The 17,652-nt window shown below is 49.0% G+C and overlaps 3 pseudogenes; 1 reads left to right on the forward strand and 2 right to left on the reverse strand.

Annotated features, from left to right (window-relative positions):
• The first annotated feature begins 3,543 nt into the window (after positions 1 to 3,543).
• Positions 3,544 to 4,257, forward strand: LOC124975191 (uncharacterized protein C11orf98-like; annotated as a pseudogene).
• A 5,738-nt stretch (positions 4,258 to 9,995) lies between these two features.
• Positions 9,996 to 11,232, reverse strand: LOC124975192 (polyadenylate-binding protein-interacting protein 1-like; annotated as a pseudogene).
• Positions 11,233 to 11,484: 252 nt separating this feature from the next.
• The window catches only part of LOC124975193 (peroxynitrite isomerase 2-like), a 38,890-nt pseudogene continuing 32,722 nt past the window's right edge, over positions 11,485 to 17,652 (reverse strand).

Below are 17,652 nucleotides of genomic sequence, written 5' to 3' on the forward strand. Positions count from 1 at the left end.
AAGTTATTCTAGAGAATCACTGGATCTGAGGATGATTGCAGGAACCACCAAGTTTGCAATCAGGGAATGTGGGTGCAGACAACCTGGGGCACCCACCTAGACCCATCTGGCATTGGGTGGGAGCTGTTGTATGGGACTGTCCTTTAACTTGTGGGATCTGCACCAACCATAGGTGTCAGAATTGAACCAAATTTTTGGGCATTGTCTCCTCCAAATTCACATATTGAAATCAGAGACCCAGGGTGATGGCATTAGGAGGTGGACTTTGGGGAGGTGATTCGGTCATGAGAAGATGAAAATAACTCAGATTAAAGGCCTAAATGTGAGAGGGCAAAATGTTAAAAAATATGGACTTTTTAGGAGAAAATATAGGAGAATGTTTTTATGACATTTAGAGAAAGATGTGGTAAGATTCCAACAGCATAATATACAGAATAAGAAATAAATTTAACTTTGAAAAATCTAAAGTTCATAAACCAAAAAGATATTGTGACAAAGTAGAAGGACAAGCTGTACTCTGGGAAATGTTTAAAAACTACCACACTGCTCAGTTAATATGGGATGGGCAGAAGGAAGGAAGGAAGGATGGATGGATGGATGGTTGGATGGATGGATGGTTGGATGGGTGGGTGAATGGGTAGATGGGTGAATGGGTAGATGGAAGGGTGGATGGGTAAATGGGTGGATGGTGGATGAATGGATCAGTGAATGGATAGACAAATGGATGGGTGGAGGGATGAGTGAATGAGGGGACTAAAAGAGAGATACCTATTTAATTATTCTGCCTGTCCTGGTAATGGGAAGGAAGACTGAGTGGGATTTGTTTATTTTTACCATTTTTACACAGGGTATTAATATAAAATCTGAAGTAAAGTAAGACAGATCAGGAGACATCTGCCATCAGAAAGATAATTTTATTCACAGTTCCCAGAGAGGGAAGACACACACCACAGGGAGCGGGTGAGGACATAGGGGGAGCACCAGGGTCTGTTGTGAGGCAGAGGAAGGGAAGGGAACTGTGGATGAGTGTCTTTATTGTGGTTTTCCCACAAATAAATGGAAAAGCAGGGCATGCAGGCTTAGACTGGCTAGTTTGAGTAATTTATGGGTGCTGTGCTGCATGGAACTCTACCACCTCTCTGGTTCCTGGCCCTGGGATGACAAGGGCAGTGTCAATTGTAGCCTCCATGTGAGCCCAGTAAAGGAGATGGTGGGGGTGCTGGCCCTGGGTAGGCTGTTGTGTATTTGGAAATCATGCCTCCTGAGTGGGGGTGTTGTGTGGAGGAGGGGAGGAAGGCAGGAGGCCATGGCAGGTGGCCCAGGCAGGTCATGCAGTGGTCCATGACAGGTCACATCCAGCGATCAGATGCAGAACGGATGTGGAAACCAAGTTTGTAGGAACCAGAGCATGGTGCCCAAGCCCCTCCCCTCCCTGTCTCTTTATCTCTGTTTCCCAGTGAATGGCTGCCCTGTCTGTAGCCTCAGGACACAGGATGGAATCAGAGTGCCCAAAGCAAGAGTTCAGTTATTGGCGTACCTTATTTTTGGTGCCTGGCACCCAAGGCCCAGCAAAGTCTGCCCAAGCCATGATTCCTGCCTTCACCTGCTATGGCAGATAAGGGACAGACTGAGGGAGGTGATGCCCACGCCCCACCCCAGCCTCTAATGTGGATCATCCCATCTCTGCCCATTTGTCTCACAGGCTAAGACCACCTTGTTTCCAGAATGCTTTTCCACCAAACCCCCTACATGTGCAAATTGCCTCTGGCTTGGGTGAGTGAAATCTAGCCTGGACTGATTTTTGATTACTCATTGATGGTGCTGGGGATGGAACTCAGGGCTTTGCACAATGTCCCAAAATTGCTACCAGCCCTATGGACTACCTTGTAGTAGCAATTTTGTGACATTCAAATGGCAGCCCAGCTGTTAGATTTTCTGCTGGGAGTGGTGTTCTGACACAGGCACTCCAGTGGCCTGTGACATAAAATGCCCAGACCAGCATAGAGGTGCCTCAGCCCAATCTGCCTCCAGCATCCACTGTGCAAGGAGCCAACCTGGATGGAGTGGCTCCTCCCAGGCTTCAAATCAGGGAGGTCACTCCCTCTGGATTCACCCAGCCAGGCCTGGATTCATCCACCCAAATCTGGAGCCACTAGGAAGCCTCTACTTCTTGGGAATATTTGCTTAATCTCCTAGTGAGTCCTTCTACACAGCAGGCACTTCCCAGGAGCCCTAGTGTAACTAACAGAGTCCCCATTCTCAGCAGCCCGCAGGCCTGAGGGTGATAGAAAACCACCCACCCAACATGGAAGGACCAGCTCTGTCATTTGCAACCCCTGATGCAAAATGCAAACCCAGTGTGGGTGATCAAAAATTGCTGGGAACTTCAAGTCCATGAGGGTGGACAAGTGAGCCCAGCACAGGGTCCCCACTTGAATACAGCTGGCTTTGGGGAAGAGGCAGGAGACCAAGGTGTGTGAGAAGTTGTATCTACCCAGGCAGGGGGAGAAGGGACAGGGATGAGGGCCTCACGGAGGAGAGGGGAGGCACTATATAAATCCTGTTATTGCAGAGATAATATCAGAGCCTTGGAAGATAAAAAGTTGTTGCCATGTGGGAAAAGTCAGGACTGGGATGGAGCAGGTGAGTAATCTAGGTAGACAGTAGCCACTAGAAGCACAGGAAGTAGGAGGCTCTGGCCTCATCAGATCTGCAAGCAGTTCAGGCCAACTGGAACAGAATGCAGAGGGGCTTGGATGGCAGATCAGTTACCTGTGCCACCTGACAACTTTCCCCTCCCCTAAGCAGCTAGAAGCTATGCTATTTTCTCAGAGCTTCTGGGGGTCAGGAACTGGGTGTGGCTTAGCTAGGTCCTTTGGCTCATTGGCTCTCAAAGGTTTCAGTCAAGATGATGGTGGGGTTGGAGTCCACTGCCAAGCTTGTTCATGTGGCTATTGGCAGGATTCAGCTCTTTGCTGGTTGGTGGCCAGAGACCTCCCTCAGTTTCCTGCCCCATGGGCCTCTCCAAAGACCTACTGTGCTCCAGTATGACAGAGGAGAGAGACTGGGGTCAGGCAGAGCCACAGTCTTTTTATGACCTAATATTGGAAGTAACAGTCCATCACTTTTGCTCTATTTTCTCACAAGAAATGTGGTGTCAGGTCCAGCCCACACTCCTGAGGTGGGGGATCATCATGCTGCTAATGGGGCCAGTCTGTAGCACCCAGTGACTATATGAGATTCAAATCCAGGTGTTTCTCTGGGAAAAAAAAGGTTACAGTTGTGGTTAACACTTGTAGTCAGCAGACTTTAAGTAAAGGAGAACAGCTTTGCAAATGTGGGTGGGTCTCATTCAGTCAGTCCCAGCCTCAAGAACCAAACTCAGCTTTCCTGAGGGAGAGAATTCTGTGTCTGCTCCTGCTTGAGTCTCCAGCAGTTGTCTGCCTGTGACTTCCTTAAAATAAATCTGTTAATATTTACACATACATATTCTATTGGTCCTGTTTCTCTGTGGATATGGGCTCGTGCCTGGGAGGAAGTATTATGGCGGCTGTTCTGGAGGCTGCCCTGCTGGTTCAGCTTCCTGGGGCTGCTCTGGCAGAGTGCCACAGATTGTCAGGCTTGCACAGCACACATTTATTTCCTGTCGGTTCTGGAGGACTCAAGTCTGACATGGTGCTGTGGTCAGGGTTGGTGTCCTTGACTTGCAGATGGCTGTCTACATGTGTCTTCCCTCACAATGTGTCTAGAATCCCTATTTCTTCTCATGAAGACACCCACCAGTCAGGTTGGACTAGGGCTGGCCTGAGTGACCTCATTTTGACTTGGCTGCCACTATAAAGACAGTATCTCCAGGAGGACCACAGAGGAGTGAGGGGCAGCACCCGTGGGGGGTCCAGGGGGAAGATTAACTGGCCCCAAATGGAACTGAAGTAGAAGCCATTCAAGTGCTGGTGGGTGTCAAACAGAGAGAAGCAACTGAGGCAACAGGTGGTCAGGGCTGTGATAGATGAAGGGCTGATCACACAGCATCACCTCAAGAAGCAGGCATCCAGAGCATGCGCCAATATTACTCTCTCAGGAAAGAAATGCAGAAAACTCCTGCAGCAGATCTGGCTTGCTCAGAAAGAGAAGGCAGCAATGGAAGTGGAAATCCCTTCAAAACCAGTCAGGACTAGTAAACCACAGCCCAAATGACAAAAGAAGATCAAAACCCCCTAGGATGTAGAGATGGAGAATCTTGAGAATGAGAACTAAAGTCCTTACCTCTTCCACCAGATTTTCAACTGGAGCCAACAGGATTTGGTGGATGTTTCAGAGGGTTTTGAAGAAAGCATTACCTGCTTTCACTCATCCCTGTTCCTCTTACATGATGGTTTACTGACTTCCCCTGGAGGGATATGTTGGGAGGGGAGAGGGTAGAAAAGATTCAAGGGGGCCTAACTTCTGTTTATAATAAATCCCTAGAGCTTTGACTGATGTGTGTGATAAAGTGTAGAAATAGTAGATGGGCCATAAAAATGTCTATGGGTGTGGATGGAGACAGTATAGAAACACAGACTTGCTTGAGCAAAAATAATGAGGAGCTAGTCTTTGGTGACCTGGTCTCTGTATCTCTCCAACTTTCCATTTCTGACAATAATAGAGATTATTGTAGGAATGACATGGGGTAAGGATCCTAATCCCAGTCTTGCCTTGGCCCCTGTCTGACCAGGATGGGCAAGTCACTTTACTTCACGTTCATCTTGTTTCCTTTGCTGGATTATGTTTTCAATAAAATAAATACCAAACATCAAAAAAAAAGACTATCTCTAATACAGTCATTCATAGGTCCTAGGGTTAGGATTTCAACATATGACACTGGGATACTCAGTTCAGAGTACTCACAGACACATTGCCTGCTTACCACAGTCTGTATGAGTCAGTGTGAGCTTCCACAACAAAACACTATAAACAAGTGACTTAAAACACACATGCACTTAGGTTCTCACAGAGCTGGAGGCTGAAAGTCTGAGGCCAGGGCCGAGTCTGTCAGGTCTGATGAGGGTTCTCTTCCTAGCCTGTTCATATGGAGGAAAGAGAACGTGATGAATTTCTCGGGTGTCTCCTCTCTGGGCACTAATCCCTTCACGAGGGCCACAGCCTCATGCATTCATCTAACCCTAATCACCTCCCATGTTCCCATCTCCACATAGCATCACCTCAGGAGCTAGGCTTCCATGTGTGAATTTGGGGGCAACCTGGGATTGCTGTGGCTCATGCAATGGTGAGCCACCATTGACAGTTGCCCACCAATCCCTTCCAGGACCAAGAATCTCCATACTGGGGATACCTAGGTGATGGCCACTGGCACTGACAAGCCTGGTCAAGCTGCCCTGGGGCTTGGGTACCATCTGCTGCCTAGACTGAGAGAAGTGCTGGTCACAGGAGACCAAGTCACCTAGAAGCTGGGAGCTTGTTGATGCTTCAGTGTGGGGAGGAGGGGATTCCAGGGAGACCCCACTGACCCTTTTAAAACGTTCTTGTCATTGATTTCCCAGCCCAGGATCTTCTCCAGCAACTGAGTTATCAGGTTGCACAAAGAAACCCCCCAGAATGTTCCTGGTCTTTGGCATACATGCATTTCCCCAGGTCCACTGGCATCTGCTGCCCTGAGCTCCCTCCTGGGGACTCTACCCACCAATGGCAGTGTTTGGGAACCTTCTCTACTTCCATCCTTGTCCTCATCCTTGTCCTAGCTGTGTTCTGCACCCCCAGATGGGGGATAGGCAACCCTGGTGCTGGACTGGCCCCTGTTAACATGTACAGCCAGGGGCTGGTGAGGTCTTTAAGACCCCCAAGGCTATTCAACTGGCTGGGGCCAGCTAAGCCACAAACAGAAATGACCGCCCTGTGTATGGAAGACTGTGCTGATGGATTCAGAGTGCTACCCATGCCACCACCTGACCTGGGATTCCTTTGGTCATGTCTCATGGGAACTGTTTCTGGACATTCCCTGGTTAACACCATCCTGGTCAGACCCTTCCTGGAGTACTGCGTGTCCTGCTGTCCCTTTGCACACTTCTCTGGAACCGATTTTCCGGGAAATGCAGAGACCTTTGAAAAGAGAATCAAAGCAAACCTCAGGCCCAAGCTAAGTAAACCCCAGTATCAGCATGTTTGATCAGGGCATGAAGCCCAAAAAACAAAGCACACAGACCATGTGCAAACACTGGGATATTTAGATAAAATCACATATATTTATTCACATGCCAGGAATACATGCCTACTAATATGACATGTTTTGAAAGCACACAAATGCACATCAATCAAAGTTGCAAAAATCTGAAGTGTAGCAATCAATGCTGATTAGGTTCCTACTTTGATTAATGAAAATCAAATTTACAGAGAGATGCCTAGGAGGGACACTGGCTGAACCTGGTATGAGACTGCTCTCATTGTTGCTGGATCTCAGATCAGAATGGTGCTTCCTAGGAAGCAGACACTGCAGGTGGACAAGGCTGGTCTACCATTTACCTGTACCTACATGTTACCTTCAGGTAGGTGACTCCCAAATCTACAATGGAAGCCCTGACCCCTCATTTCCTATGCACTCCGCAACTGGTTGCCTGTGTTTAGACCCAGTGATGCCTAGTGGGGCACAGGCTCCATGCAAGGCCAGAGGGTGTCTGCCATGTGGCCAGTGCCTGAGGATGGCCCCTTCATGCCTCCTTTCATCCATCCCCGTGTTCTGGGCTGCAGGTCTGGTCCACCCTGGATGAACTTTCTTCAGAGCAGTATCCAAAGGACTAGAAAAACAGGTCCCTCTCTAACCACACCTTCATGCCAGGAGACGGGCAGGACAACAGACTGTGGGGTTCTCCTGGGGCGGCCACAAGAAAGCACCACAAACTGGGTGGCCAGAGAATATATGCTCTCATGGTGCCAGAGGCTGGAGACTGGAAAGCAGGAGTTGGCAAAGTGGGCTCCCTCGGGGGCCCTGGGAGAGGAGCTATTCCAGGCTCTTCCAGGGACACTCCACCTCACCAAGCCACAGCTAAGCTATTTACCTGTCCTTTCTAGAAAGGAGAGGAGAGGAGAGCAGAGCAGCATTCACAACCTGCCCTGGGTCACTCCAGCCTGCAGGCACCCCCTTCTTTTTCCTGTGATCCCCTGTCCCAGCAGCACAGATGAGATGGAGGGCACTGGGGAACCCTGCAGCTGCACTGAGTGCCATCTGTCTGAGGATGGCTTCCTTGAGCTGCCACATACCAGGAGCACATAGAAGTCCCCAGAAAGCCTGGGGGGCTGACAAGATGGGACCACAGGAGGCTCAGATGGGGTTCTGCCACTGGCCAGCTGTGAGACCTGGGTCAGGTGCTTCTCCTACACAGCCTCAGCCTTCCAGAGTATCAGCAGGTTGGAGGGATGCTACTTGACAGGTGGCATGGATTGAATGTGCAAGTGTCCACTGATGAAGCTCCCTGGGCAAGAACCACAATGACCTTGTCCATCAGTGAGTCCCTGCAACTGCAGTCAGGGTCTGGTCTTCAGCAGGTGCCCAGTCTAGATGAACAAATGAAGGATGGCAGGAGAAGTCTGAAGTGGAACAGCAGTGGGAGGGAGGGACAGCCCCATGGGAGGATGAAAGGACAAGAAACTATGAGGGTTTACCAACATCTGGGTAAGTGTCCCCGGGGTCAGTCACAGCTATAAGAAATTTACAATTATTAATTCAACAAATGCTCATGACTGCCTTGTGAAGTTAGTGTCATTGTTATATCCATTTTATAGGTGGAGAAACTGAAGCACAGAAACTGAGAGACTTGTTCAAACTCCCAGCAGCTGACAGGGCAGAAGACAGAAGCCAGGACTAGACCTGGCTGTGGACTCCAGGCTCTTAACCCCTGCAGTCCTCTGCCTTCTCACATTCAAATCGCCCAAGCTCCCCACCTCAAGGAACAGAGGAGGAAGATAGAGTTGAGCTGGGATGAGAGGCAGGAGAGGAGGGCTTCATCACACTGGGGACCTGATCTTCATCACCAGCCAGGAAGCACAGTCCAGACTGCAAACCCCAATGGCCCCAGGCACCTGTGTGTGGCTGGCCACAGAAGTTTGTGAAGGAACGAAGAAAAACACTGAGACTTCAGAACAGCACTGGTCCAGAGAGACCAGTGCTCCCCACAGAATCCCAGTGTCTACACCTGAGAGAGGTGGGAACCATCTCAGGGCCCCCCTGGGACCCTGAAAAGAGGGAGGGGGCCCAGCAGGTGGTTCCCACAGGCAGCGGTTGGCGACCACTTTCCCAAATTCCCCTTAATTTAGACTAAGTGGGATTGAGCTCTGTCTTACTAAGGCCAAAATTTGAATCACATATGATGGGGTGGTTTCTAAAATAACTTTGAAACTCCATGCAGAAAAACAGCTAGCAAAACAGAACTTGCCAAATCAAATTTCTTGTTCTTCTAGAATGAAGGGAAGGAGACAATTTGCAATCAACACTTCCATCGTGTGTGAATGAAGAGGTTCAAAGATAATGGAAAATTTAGTGCTCATTCCAACCGGGACCCGACACACCAGCCAAACCCAATGGTGCACTGACCCCAGACACTGCCTGTCTTTCCTATCAGGCACCTCCCAGCCATGCTTCTGGACCCAGGCAGACCTGGATACCCCTTTCCTGCCCCTCTGCCCGGTGCCATCTCCCTCTCCTCTGAACTCCTGCAGACCTTCATGAATAGCACCTTTCTGATTTCTTGCTGTCTTGGAGGAACTGTAATATCTGTTCTGCTTTATTGAGCACTTACTGTGTACCAGGCACTTGGTACACCTTATTCCTCTTAATCCTTGAACTGCCTCCATGCAGATAGTTATCTCTCCTATTTTTTCAAAGTATAATTTTAATTCAGACTGAACAAACAAGCAGAAAAGTGAGAAAGCTAACTGTATTAGCAGACACAGATATACCAAGTGTAAAACAGTGGCTTATTAACAGAACTATTTACATGCATATTTACAAGCAACCCTTTTATATACAAGTTTCAGTTAGTTGGAAAAAGATTTGACATTAAGTAAAAATACTACTTAAATAGGGCTGAGATGGTACATTATAGAAGTATTAGAAAAGTGATCCTCAAGGTATATCGATTACAAAGCAGATGAAAACTTGAATTACAAATATCTAGTAAAATTCTCTAATTTAAAAAAAAAAAAAGGTCAGTGCAACTCATGCTACAAAGCAAAAGTGAGAAAACCATATAAATAAAAGCAGAATAATGTTCTAGGCCTTTGGGCAATGAAGTTAGTGAGGTGAAACAAAAGAACAATTCTTGAATTAGAAAAAAAAATTATCAGTGAAGTGTGAGTTTGGTTGTTTAGTAGGGGAGTTGTAAGTTTTTTTTTTTTATTTTTTCCATTAATGACATTTTTAAAGCCCTTGGTATCAAATAGCATCTACATATGTAAATCGGTTGTTGATATATTCCAAAATTTTAAAGAGTTCATGATTTATGATTAGTATGACACATGTCAAACTGAAAATCTATAATAGTCATACCTAAAAAAAGAATGTTACATTTTTGCAGTAATATGTATTTCTAGGCTAAGATTTTACCCCCTCAAGAACTTAAAGTATAAATATCTAACCAGCTAGCAAAATTTACTTTCAACATTTCATTTATTTCAAAATCAATTTTGTTGCAGCCTAAACAATGGAATTAATTGTACATGATAAACTATTTTATAACTATACACATTTTAAGTTATAGGAAATAGTTTATTTTGGCAGATAGTGTTAAACAAAATTAAAGTTGCATACATTAGTAACATAACTCAACATCCTTAATTTGGTATAAGTGTGACACATTTTCTTGCTTTCCTGTGTTCTGCTAAATCACCATACCTAAACAGTTTTATAAAACTGATATGCTGAAATTTAACTTTACTGTTTTTGCTTATGATATGATTCCAAACAAAACTTTTCATAAGCTTCTTCAATCTCTGGGTCCATCTCATCATCAATATCACCCAAATATGGATCACCACCCCCTTACAAATCTGTTCCATTTTCTTCATAATCTGGAAAAAAGTCCTCTCTTTCAAGTAATTCTTGATATTTCTCTTGGTAATCTGGATCAGCTGCAGTGAAAGGAACACCATCAGTTTTATAAAATGTTGGTTCATTCATAAAGTAGTTAGGATCATTTTCAGGTGTTGCTTCTCCATATGTTGAAGTTGCATGAGCTCTACCCCAATTACTTGACTGGAGTTCTACAAGCTTCAAGAGCATCTGTTTTACATCTCTGCTGCAGTTTGCATCCAGGACAACATTTTCAATTCTCTGAATAATTTCTTCCATATCAGTCTTTCCTTTTTCCTTCCAGGCATCTTCCACAACTGACCCTCTCAACTTCAGTAATTTTACAGCACAAATTAAGCTGTCATTCATAGGATTAGAGAATAGGGCATTCAGCAATTCCCAGAGACCAACCTGAAGGATATCTGCTCTTGTAACCTGTCAATTTGTTCCCTTCATCTCCAAGTTAAGATAAACTCCCAGACAGAGTACAAATGAATGAAATCATTTTTGAGTCACTTCATCTCCTTTTGCAACTTGATCTTTAACTTCATATTCAGTCCAACATCTTTGAAGTAGCAATTGGCGAAAGTTGCCACTCTGTGGGTTTAATGTCAGATGATGTAACAGGTAATTACACAGGCGAGCTCCCATATAAGAGAAATTTGGGCTAGATGTAGCCTGTTGGTAGATGAGTTCCACAAGATCTTGCAAAGCATCATCTGTTGTAACCCAGCCATTCAGGCTCTCTGCAAACTGTTCGATTTCAGTTTCAAAACTGCCAGGCTGCCCTGTAAGATGATTAAAAAAATCTTGAACATATTCTGATAGAGTGGGATAATCCTCACAACCATCCTCGTGGGATTCTCTATAATTAGAAGAATAACATGATGGGTAAATTTCAGGGGCGTTGGCAGTTTAGACATTAACACAGGAGACACAATCACCTGGGGTTTAGCCAGGTGGGAAGTTCTCGAAGTTCTGTGGTGGGATTTTATACTGTGGACTAGGTGGAGCTCTCAGGGGCCTCCTTTGTTCTGAGTGCGCTCCGGGCCAGGGAGGCCACTGGAAGCTTGCGGTGGCCTCGCTCTGGGCCCATGTCGGCGGGGCCGTCCTGGGCTGGCGCATTGGCGGCAGCTGCAGGAAGCCCGGGGCTTTGGGCTGTGGCTGTGGCTCATGCCGCGACCGCTTGGCAGGCCCCGCTTCGTTCGGGAACCCGCCGCTCTCAGGCCCGCCCCCTCCGTGGCCCAGGCCCGGACTCCAGCCCGACCAGTACCTGGAGCCCAGTCGAAACCGTCCCCCTCCCCCTCCCCCCTCCCCCCTCCCCCCTCCCCCTCCCCCTCCCCCTCCCCCGACGGCAGCCGCGCTCCTGCTAGGACGTGGAGGAAGGCGCCCCGGGCCGGCTCTAGCCGCTGCACCTCACTCAGGCCTCATGGAAGAGCTGGGCGGCGGGCCCGGTTCCTCCGTGCTTCAGGAGGAGCGGACCGCAGGCTGATCCCCGCGGAGCCCGCCTCTCTATCGCTCCTCTTTTGTACATAGACTCTAAGGGCTTGAGAGGTTGGGCGTTTATCACAGACAGTTCCAGAGGAGTCACCCAAGGAACCTTCACCTGCACTCCGCAGCTTCCAGACAAGTGAGTCGGATGGAAGAGGACCCAGGGCCTGGTGGAGGGCAGGAGCACACTGCTTGGACCCTGCAACTGTTTCGACCCGGATTGGTCCTGTGTTGATTTCCCTGGACCATTCGACACACTGGTGACATCTGCTAAGTGTAGACTGTGTCAGGAACCATGTGAGTGAATGGAGGCAAATGGCGTGGTTGCGGAAAAGCCACCACAATGTGTCCCCAGGAGAGGGAGTCATGGAAGTGACCACTGCTGTCTGGGGGCATCCTCTGTCCTATGTGAGCTGGGTTCTGAGGAAGACTAGGAGACTTCTGGAAGGAAAGAGAAAAGATTTCACTGGGAAAGGAAATGACAGCCGGGCTCAGCAAGTTCAGAAATTGGAGTGGGTGAGGGGAGAGGTGGGTGGGTGAGGGCGAGCAGCTTTCTCTGGCATCACACCAGAGGCACAGGGATGGGGGTGTGGCTGGACACATGGGCCCATCTTCAGGTCTGTGGGCATGAGCTGTCCCCTCCAGCATCCCTCCAGGTTCGCCTTCCAAACAGCCGTCCACAAGTATCACCGTTCCTGCCACACCTGCCCTACTAAGGGCCCTGGCACCTCTCCATGATCTGATGTGACTTGGACAGCTCCAGTCTGCCCCCAAGCTGCCCTGCCACCCCAGAATTCCCGATCTTCAGTCCCTTCTCTGAAGAACATTTTAAAAGGACAGTATAAATTTATAGAATCATAAAACCAACAATATTGAAAGACAATTATCAAAATGTTAAATAACCAAATCAGTGATGTAGAAAGCCACTTCTCACTAACGTGTTAAATAGCAGGACCCAGAGAATAACCCTGGTGACTTAACAATGGCGATAAGTGCAAAAGATGTTTCAGAGTCTCTGCCAGAGTCACCATGGGCATACAGCTATGCTTGCAATAAATTCAAAAGTACAAGTCATACTACTGAGACTTTGTGGTTTTGTTGACTACATTGGTAACTGAAGGAAATGCTAGATGGCACATAGAGATTTGTGAAAATAAAGAAGTAATTTTTTTTTTTCTGTCCAAAATCACAGACTCCCTAAATTCTATCTCCAAATACCATAGGGACCTCACACTCCAGGTCAAAGCCCCAGTTCTGCACTAAGAACTCTCCCCATCCTTTACTATGATTCTCCCCAGGTTATCTTCAGAGGAGGGCCCTGGAGGAACAGGGTGGCTTCCTTCTGTCTGTTATGGATGTCTGCCCCCTTCAATAGAGAGCAAAATAAGAAGAGAGGGTGAGTTTAGATCAAGGAAGCTAAGCCAATCATCCCCAAACCCAGGTAAGAAAGGCATGGCTGCTTCTCTCACCCCTTGTGAGTTCCAAGACCCCAGCCCACCACCCCAGAGTATGGTCACCACCTCAGCACATAGGTGAACCCTGAACACTTGGCCAAAGAGCAAGACCTGGAGCAAGATGAAGGAACACAGTTATACCTGAGAATGTGTGGGTAGTTCTGCCTTCAAGAGGTGAAGCTTAGCCAGGCACAGTGATGCACATCTGTAATCCCAGTGACTTGGGGGCTGAGGCAGGAGGATCACAAGTTCAAGGCCAGCCTGAGCAACTGAGTGAGATTCTCAGCAACTTGATGGAATTCTGCCTCAAAATAAAAAATGGGAAGGACTGGGGATGTAGCTCAGTTGAAGATCACCCCTGGGTTCAAGTCCCAATACCAAAAAAGAGTTAAAGCTTAAGTTCTTCCCTTTCAGTCTGGGCTGGACTTACAGAAACTTCTGACAAATAGACCATGCAAAAATGATGACATTTCATTTCTGAGATTAGGTCATAGAAGGACTGTGCCTCCTTCCCTGCTCCTTCTCTTGAATCAATCATTCCAGGGAAGTCAACTGTTGTTTTGTGAGAACTCTCACCTAACCCTGCAGAAAGATCTATGTGGCAAGGGACCCAAGTCTCCCACCCACACTCAAAGAAGAAGGGAAACTCCTATTCAGCATCCATATGAGGAGCCAACTTGGAATTTTGAATGTCACAGCCTTTGAAATTTTGAATGTCACAACCGTGACTGCCAGCCTGATGATAATCTCAGGAAAGGCTGAGTCAGAACCTACCTCAGTTGGGCCACTCTCGGGTCCCTGATTCTCAGAAACCAAGGTAGCAATGTTTATTGGTTTAAGCTGCTAACTTTGGAACATTTTGTTAAGTGTAACAGATTGCTAATAAAAGCATGAAAAGAAGTCCTCAGGGGCTGGTGAATGAGGGGCCAGAAGAGGTGACCACAGCAGGAGTCACCCTGAGGCAGTTATCCGGAGAGGGAGACCACACAGAGGGCATGGGGCACATCCTCAGTGTGTGTGCTGAGCTGCCCTGCTGCTGAGGCCTGGGTCTCTGGTACTTCCCTGTCTAAAGGCCTATTCCCAGGTGGCTCTGGCAGTTCCCTCAGCTGTGGTAGGGAGTAAGAAACCACCCAGAGCTGCTGCAGGGTCCAAGGAGGTGGCTCGTGCAGTGCCTAGGGGTTGCCAGGCACCCATAAAGCACTCAGTAAGAGGTGGCAAGGACATCTGGGCCCTCTCTCCACCTCCAGCAGGACCAGACACCCAGGCAAGGCTGTCCCGAAGGAATCCCCCCTCCTCTTGACACCCAGAAGGCCCTGGAACCTAAACAGAGTGCCAAGCTGAGACTGGGACACTTGTACACTGCTTGGGCTCTGAGCTACATCCTGCCCCCACCTCAGCCAATGCCTGCTCGGGGAGGGGCCCCAGAGAGCACCTGACTTGGCCCACAATGAGGGGATCATGAACAGAAGCCACATGAAGATGGAGACCACCAGAAGCCTCTCAGTGGATGACTGGACAAGCCCAACGTGGTCATTCACCAGGAGGGCTCTGACTCACATAGACAAGGACTGTGCTTGTCACCATGCAGAGTGGTGATGTTCCATGCAAGAAATTGGTGACAAAGGGCCACATGCACATGATTGCATCTCCATGAAATATCCAGAAAGGGCAGGTCCACAGAGACAGATGGCAGATGGGTGGTGACCAGGGAGTGGTGCGGAAGAAGAGTGACCACCCAGTGGCTCTGCGGTTTCCTTGACAGACATAGCAGCTGACCAGCACAGTGCATGTCCTCAATGCTGCCAATGTGCTCACCTTAAATGACTGACTCTGCGTTGTGCAGATTTCACCTCAACTTCAAGACAACTACGTGGAGATACCACTTTTTACCCATCAGACTGGCAGGAGTGGGAGTGTGGCCCCCAGGCCATGTCAGGGAGGCTGTGGGGACAGGCCCTCCAGGAGTGGATGGGGAAGTCGCTCTTCAGGAGCAACATGACCATCAGACACCTCCCCAAGGCTGGTGGCCTTTGACCCAACAACTTCCCAGCATGTGTTGGTCCTACAATCTCCAGCACAGGCGAAGAATGACAGATACGTGGAACACGTGACAGCAGTATGTTGGAAGTAACAGAATTGTCAGGACACTGGAAAGAGCTCAGGCATCTGGGGAACCAGCTGCAGAAATGTGGGTTCTAAAAAGAACAAGGCTTTCTCTGTGGTCTCGCTAAGAAAGAAAGTAGGAGCAGATAGTGTGTGTGAACTTCATTTGCTTGTACGTCTGCAGAAAGAGTTGCACACATGTGTACGTGCAGAAAGTCCCCAGAGACCCACAGAGGGACTGGGAAGGATTCTCCTGAGGGTAAGGAAGAGGCCTTAAGGAGCCTCAGGAAGCTCACCTGCTGACATGCCTTCCCTTTGTTGTCCCCTCCCTCACTGTGCCAGAACTGGTCTGTGTCACCCTAAGGAGGCAGCACTTCTGGGACTCCATTGGACTGAATTGTGTCCCCATGAATTCACAGGTTGAGTTCCCAAACCCAGCACCTCAGAGTATGACTGTGTTGGAGACAGGGCCTGAGTTATCATGAGGGTTGTGTGAAGCCAGTTGGGTAGGCCCCGATTTCATCTCCCTGGTGTCCTTAGAAGAAGAGGACATTCAGACAGACAGATGCAGAGGGCAGACCATGTGGAGACCCTGGGAGATGGCATCTATATGACAGGGAAAGAGGCCTCACAGAAAGCCAGTCCTGCTGAAGCCTTGGTCCCCTTTGGTATTTTTCCTGAGTACACAGGTGTCACTGGGTGGTCTGCGTGGTCCTCTGGTCTGTTCCTTGCCCTCCCTTGGCACCGTGCTCATGGTCTGAGCCCTGCAGTCTACTTCCTGGGCTTCCATGTCCCTTGGCTGCCAACTGGCTTTGATTCAAGGGAAGGACCTGCTGGGGGCCTGGAGGGCAGAGGTCTGAAGATTCCCTGCTTCTCTTCTCTGCTGTGAGCTGTGACTCCTCTGTTGGACCCTGCCAGTGGCCCTCCATGAGACCCAGTTCCAAGCCCTGGCATCTCCACTTGCTGTGACCCTCCATCTCCACTGACAGTAGCAGTTTCCTGTCCTAGCCAACCTCTGTGTGGCCTCACTGCCCTGCATGCTCTCAGCTCTTCCATCTTCCTAGGCAGCAGAGTAGATGACACCTGTGGCCACCTCCAGGGGAAGACCCACTGCAGGGAGGGTCCTGTCTGCAGAAGCAGCAGCCCCAGGCCACCAACTGAACAGATACTCGATAGAACATGCTGTGGTCACCTAGAGGGGGACAGCACCACAAGCCTCCACAGCATTGGTGGCCCTGTAGGTGAAACAAGAAGATGGTGTAAACATGCCCCTTCTGGGCTTCAGGCAAAAGATGGTTTTCTTCCCACCAAGAACAGATATGGCAGTGGGTGACCAGTGCCACATGAGGCACATGTATGAGCAGCAACAGTCCCTTTCGATGCCAAAGCAGGGAATGACATCCTGAGGGACATGCATCACAGGTTGGCAGAGCTCTTTGTCTTAAAGAGGAAATGCCCAGGTCCAGGTCCGCTCCTGTGTGACAGGGAAGGGGTCGAGGACTGTGACCAGGACTGGCTTTCCCAACATTCCCTGTATTGAATCCCTCTGACTTAAATACCTGGGGTGTGTTGTTTCTCTGCTTGGACTCCCATTGATATCAGAGTATAATAAGTGAAAGAAAAGGGTCAGAGAGGCCAAAACACATTTGAAAAGCATCTGTCCAGTGTGAACTCTGTCCTCCAGTGGCCCCCAAAGCATTTTCAGCTGGGGTCACTGTTACGGCTGTCATATCTCTTTGCTCATCACCAACTCCCTGCTTGGCCACCTGAGCCACTTCCCTCCTACCCTCCTGCCTCTGCCTTACTCAGAGCTACCTGGACTTGGCTAGTACATGTAGGACATCTACATCACAGAGCCAGGTGTCCTGGGAGGAGGGTTATCAGTCAAAGTGTCTCCATCATCCAGCTTCCCTGGCCCAGGAGCCCCACAGGGACGTGGAGGATGGGAAACAGCAGCACACTGTTGCATTCATGAGGCAGCAGTGGGTAGCAGGGACCCCAGCCCTCCCAGCAGGTCCCTAGACCATGACCCCAGCACTGGCCAGCTGTGGCCAGAAGGAAGAGTCCACAGCAGAGCAGATGATCCCTGCTCAGAGTAAGAGGGAGGCGAGCAACCACCTTCTTGTTTTCAGAGACTGACATGAGATATTTGCTAGGTGACCAGATTTTTCTAAGCTCAGATGGAGACAGATGGTGCTCAGATCACATCACATCATTGTCAAGGACAGGTCACAGGTTTGGGCATTCAGCTGGGACCAGCTCTGCTCTTGGCATTGCAGACGAGCACATTCTGGACACGTGGTACTGCCTGAGGCAGAGACATTGCCACCAAGGCCATGGGCAGCAGAGGAAGGGCTGCAGCCCAGGCGCGCAGGACTACTGGCAGTGTGTGTTGCCTCACCGCCATGAACAGAGGCCTTATAATCATTCACTTCCTTGGTCTGTCTGAAGACTCTGCCCTGAGTGGGACCACAGCTGTCCCCACCTAGCCACCTAGCCACTACCACCTTGGATTCCTACCACTCCCATCTACCATGATGTACTCCA

The sequence above is a fragment of the Sciurus carolinensis genome, unplaced genomic scaffold (genome assembly GCF_902686445.1).
Source record: "Sciurus carolinensis unplaced genomic scaffold, mSciCar1.2, whole genome shotgun sequence".
Lineage (NCBI taxonomy): Eukaryota > Metazoa > Chordata > Mammalia > Rodentia > Sciuridae > Sciurus > Sciurus carolinensis.